We start from the raw sequence: 6,000 nt of genomic DNA, 5'->3' as shown, positions 1-6,000 counted from the left end.
TCAATTTGTAACTAAATGAAAACTTGATTTGCCAAATTTTTGTTTTCATTTTTTTGTTGGTGACACCGTATTCATATTCAATTAACTAACCGTAGTGATTTTAAATATCATTAATTTTGTCATGGGTGACGTATGCTAAAAAAATAGAGTAAACAACTTGAATTTTTCAAAAACAATAAATAAATAAACTTGAAAACAGACAAAACAAAAAATAAAAAAAAAATACAAATGATAGATTGACCGTTAATTACCTGAATTTTGAAAACTTATTTGGCCAAATTCCCTCCATTTTTACCTTAAAACCAAATCCCCTGCCCCAAACAAATTCCTCACCCATCTCATTCACAACCTCCTCTTGCTCCCCACTCACTTGATCCTCAAACCCGAACTCCATCTCCGTCGATCTCACCGCCATTCTCTTCTTCTCCGGCGACATTCTAAACACCCGTCCCACCCGCCTAACCACCGTCTTCATCAACTCCGGCGAAATCCCATGATTGATCACCTGAAAACACCCAATTTCCGACAAAGAATCTCGGATGGCGATTGGGGATGGCGGCTTGAGCCGATTGGGGATGGCGGCGGGGCTCGAAAATCGAAGGTGTTTGTTTTTTTTTCTTGGTGATTTTCAGGGGAAATTGTTGGCATTTTTTTTAATTAAATCAACAATGAAAAAGCTAGAAGAAGCTAGAGCTAGTGATATTTTTATTTTATTTTTCTTTTTTGGTGTGAAAATAGGCTTGTGTTTAATCACTATATAAAATCTACATGAAATTCTCGAGACCAATATATATATACATATACTTGGTCTCGAGACCAGCCTTCAACAATTGTGAGCTTTACTAGATCATTCCAACAACATTAAACATTAAATATGTGAACCACGTCTTATATTGCTTTCTGGCTTTTGCATCAAAAAAATATTGCTTTCTGGCTTTCTTCCATATACGATTTGGGTAATTGTTGTTTTGCTTCCACGTTAATCCTAGGCCCTCATCTAACTGGTTAGCTTAACAAGGAGCCCACTATAGGCCCATATATCAACTTTCAAAATGTGCATATTCTTAGGTGCACACTCACGCACCTAGAATTAGGTGTAACAACAGCACAATATGAACATTAGCTTTTTAGAAAGTGAACATAGGCATGAAAAATATGAACATTAGCTTTTTAAAAAGTGAACATAGGCATAAAATGTGTGATTTTCGATTTCTTATGTGGTGACTTTGTGATTAATTTCGATTGATTAGTTTATACTACCTCCGTTAACATTTAGTTGCAACTTTGGGGTTTGAGAGACATAAAATATTCCAAAGTTGCAACTAAATGTTAACGGAGGTAGTATATGATTCTCTTAATTCTTATGAATTGAATTTTATCTGATTTTCTGCATTTTTTTTTTATCAATGAACATAATAATGCAAAATCTGAACATATGCATAGGTTCTTTTAAATGTGAACATTAGCTTTTCAGAAAGTGAACATAGGCATAAAAAAATATGAACTTATGCATTTCAGAAAGTGAACATAACACTTAAAAATATGAAAATAAGCATTGGTTTTCTTAAAGTGAATATAAGCATTTAAAAGGTGAACATATACGTAAAAAAATATATACGTAAAAAATATGAAATACAACATATGCATAAACAGACTTTAATTAATATTTCATGAACAACACATATCTACATTATGAATATTTGAAATTATATATGAACATATAAAATATTATTATGAATATAATGCGTTTAATTATGAACATAAAATTTTGAAGAAATAAAAAATAATAAGATTATGAAACATACGCATTCTAAGTATTAAAATGTTCATTTTTTTTACGTGTTTATTTTTTATTATTAAATGTTCATTTTTTCATGTTCATATTTTTTTACTAAATGTTCATTTAATAGAGCGTAGTGTTGATTTTGGCGGATCGCTGATATGTTGTCTGGGTTATTAATTTGAGCCGCGCGTTTTGAGTTTTCCCTTGTTGCACCTATCTTAGGTGCACAAGGATGCACCTAAGACCAATTGTTCAAAATGGGCTGCCACCCCCCCCCCCAAAAAAAAAAAAAAAAAAAAAAAAAAAAAAAAAAAACAAACAACTTGGCCAAATTATGTTTATTGTGTATATGGTGTATATATAGTACTAATAGTAGTATAAATGTAACAATAAAAATCTTCCCATTCAATATTTACTACATTGAGATAGATTAGACATTTTATTAGGACTTAAAAAATTGACTCAATCCAATCCAACGTAACCCGAGATCGAACATAATTTTAAATGATATGCATCTCATAATAATAAGTTAACAAGCGAAAGTCGAAAGACACTTAATTTGTTAGACTTGTATCTGAACCGAAAGCTTCCTCATCTAGTCACATGAATATGACCTGCCTTGAATGGATCCGAGTCGTACCAAATTCGAAACCAATGTTTCATAAGCAAAGTATGATGACTTGAATTAACTAAATGATCCTATTTACATAATAAACTCGAGTTTTCAATACTTAATTATTCTTAAAAACGATATACATGCACGATGTTAGACTAGCGTTGTATTAATTATTAAATTTATTTGATCTTTTTTGTAACTTGCCACTTTGCCAGTGTTAACATGCAAATCCGTTGCTTTAATAGAGTCAATACTTGATACTTCCTCCAACTTCAAATAACCTTTTTGAACTAATTATAGGATGTCCATACAGCTCATCAAAAAAAAAAAGAAAAAAGAAAAAGAAAAAAAAAAAAAAAAAAAAAAAAAAAAGAAAGAAGAAGAAGAAAGTCCATGCAAAAATTTTCCTACAAAATTTGTCCAGTCAACTCATATGATGTGTATCCTTCTACTGAGGCCTTGTTTGGTAAAGAAGTTTTTGAAAAGCTTTTAGCTTGTTGAACATTTTAAAAAGCTAATTTTGATGTTTGGCAATTAGCTTATTAAAATAGCTTTTTAGGGTCTTACAAAAATATATCTTTATAAGAGATTTTTGAAATTAACTTATTAAACAATTAGCCTTTTTAGTATTAAGTACATTGAAACAACTAACAAATAAACAACTATATATCAAACATTTTTACACAATCAGTTATTTACAATCAGCTAGTCAAACCATCTAATATAACCAACTAGTCAAACCAGTTAGTTAATACAATCATCTACATCAACCAGCTTATAGCTAATCACTAGCTAATCTTTTTTCTCGTAAACTTTAATTTCACTTCATATATAGTTACGTCACGTGAGTCCTTCTCGTTGTTAATTATCTTCCAATGTATTATTTTTAATTCTCCATTATCTACGTACTAAAATACACCTTACTAAATCCTTAAATCTACCTTCCATTTATCGACCAAGTTTACTAAATCCTTTAATATATGCTCAGAAAATTAACATAAATAATTATTTGGGCATGGACCATGGAGGACATAGTAGGAAAGCACATTAAGTTATATATGTACGCCGAATAACATATCCTATTTTCTCCTTCTTGGCCTCTAACAAAATTTAATTTTTCTGGTGTACTTGGTATTTATGAGAATTGATAGTGTATAATTGATAATTCAATATAACATGCAATGTTGCGTGCTGAAATGTGCGGCGCATGGCACAAGCTAGCAAGCTATAAGTGTATACGTATTAGTTATTTAGTTATCAATTGATGAGGTGGACATTACACATTGACATGTGTGATACACGTGTTAGCACAAGTTATGCAAGTATAAGCATGAATGAACGATGATATGCATATAATTGTCATCGACAATCACTCATTTTTCAATAACCTAATTAAGAAATTGGCAAAAACAACGAAAAAAAAAATTATAAGAACGGTGGAATATTCTTTTCACAGTACATCCCAATATTTCCATGGTATCAAAGGGGTACATTGTACCTAGTACTAACTAACATTATGAGCAAATTTAAGGATTGGAAGAATTTTCAAGCTCTAATTTGGATCAATTAGACAAGAATTTAAGCCCAAGACTTTTCAAAAGGAAAAAATAAAAAAATTAACTGTACATCAACTTGAAGAATAGGGCACTTTTAGCAGTAGAAAATTATGACATTACTACGACTGTAATACGAGTAGTAGCATGGATCCATCAGTTAATTGAGTCCAATAATTTCAACATGCAAAAGATTGAAACGTAAGTGTAAACAGTTGCTCTTAATTAATTGCGTTTTGACTCATGTTTGAATGTTTTTAATACTTGTTCATTAATACTCCGTATATTCATAACTGTGAAAAAGAATTGGAACATTTATGATTCACTAGTATCTTTTATTTTATTTTTATTTTATTTTATTTATTATGTTTCAAAAAAAAAAAAAAAAAAGTACTCCGTATCTTATTTTATGTACGCCATTCTAATTATTCAATATAATTAATTTTAAATTGGCAGGATGGAGGAAGAAAGATGGGACATACCAATATAAATAAAACGAAACATTTTATCCAACTCGGGGTGAAATTTACATATAAAATCCGACTGTCCACATATAATCAAATATTATGGTTACTATAATAATTTTGTTTTTCTTAATATTGTTTCTATTATAGGCAAAATGTGTTTTTATTAATGATTGAACCAATATGTTACAAGTGGTTGAAGGTGACAATGTTTAAGAGTACGGTGTATCTGTCTTTCTTAGTGTTATGAGTCATGAGTGTATGCAAGTAGGGCTAATGGTAGCTTGGTGGGATATGTTAGTAAATCATTTATACCAGACATTAACCCTCATGATTTTTTAGGTTTAACATTTACAGCTTAGATGCTTGAAAGTGAGGAAAATGGTAAGGATTCTCACCCTCAAATACCTTTGGGAGGATTTGACCTTGTGACCTCAAGGTTACAATGTGGGTTCTTATTTAAAATACTCAAAAGTACGGTTTAAAAGAGGGGTTATTTTTTAAAAAAAAAAATTTTAAAAAAAAGTAATTTTGTAAATACAATATACGGAGTAAAAATCAAGTTTGTAGTTCTTTCTCCTTTGATTATTTGCATATCACTAGGCTGCACTCTAAAGTGAGTGGGCCTTAAAGTTGCAAAATAAGGCTGTAGGCCTGTAGTATTTAATGATGCAATTGGATTAAGGTTTACTTTGAGGCTTTGCTCTTGGTATTCAATATTATTAATCGATTGATGTGAGCTAGGAAGATGAGTTTCTCTCTCTCAATTCTCTTTATATGAAGCTGTGAACTGTTAGACGTTGTATTCAATCAAATAATTATAAATAAATGCCATGAGCTATATTTTTAAGTGTTATTAGGAATGGTCAATCATTCAAATCATTAACAATGCAATATTATTTTTATTATACTTCGTATTAATGACTATAAATACCGAGTACTTATTCAAAATGATACACCGTACTTGTTTTAAGTTACAATTAGTGTGTGGCGCGGGCGATGCCCCAAGTTGCTAGTCTGTACTTGTTGGTTTCGAGTTTAAGTCTTGCTATAAACATTTTTTAATTGTCAAACTCAATCATTACATAATGAAAACAAATAGTAATAAAACACCAATTAACTTATCTAAGTTAACTATAATTTTGTTGGATAATAAAACACAATTAATTATCGGCTAAGATGGTTAAAACATAAGACTTAAGACTTGTTGGTCTTGAGTTCAAGCCTTGTTATAAGCATTTTTTTAGATGCAAAACATGACATGTCATGTTTATAATGACATGTGGCGCATATTGCTGACATGTTGAACTTAAAAGAGGTGACACGTGAAACATATTCTGTTTTAGAAACGCTTTTTAATATATAAGTATAGATGTGTGTCACTACTCCCTTTGTTTCAAATAACCATAGTTTATTGTAAGGGTAAGAATTGAGTCTTCCACCCTTAAAGTTAGGGATTCAATCCTCACTAGAGGATAGAGATTATTCAAGTATGTGCTATAGATTAGAGGTGATAAAAAAATCGGACCGCGCCTTGTGCCCAAACCCGACAAAAGGTATCGGGCTTGTCAGGCCAACTTGGGC

Source organism: Chenopodium album, chromosome 27 (genome assembly GCF_948465745.1).
Source record: "Chenopodium album chromosome 27, dcCheAlbu1.1, whole genome shotgun sequence".
Taxonomy (NCBI): Eukaryota; Viridiplantae; Streptophyta; class Magnoliopsida; order Caryophyllales; family Amaranthaceae; genus Chenopodium; species Chenopodium album.
Note: the sequence above shows the minus strand (reverse complement) of the source record.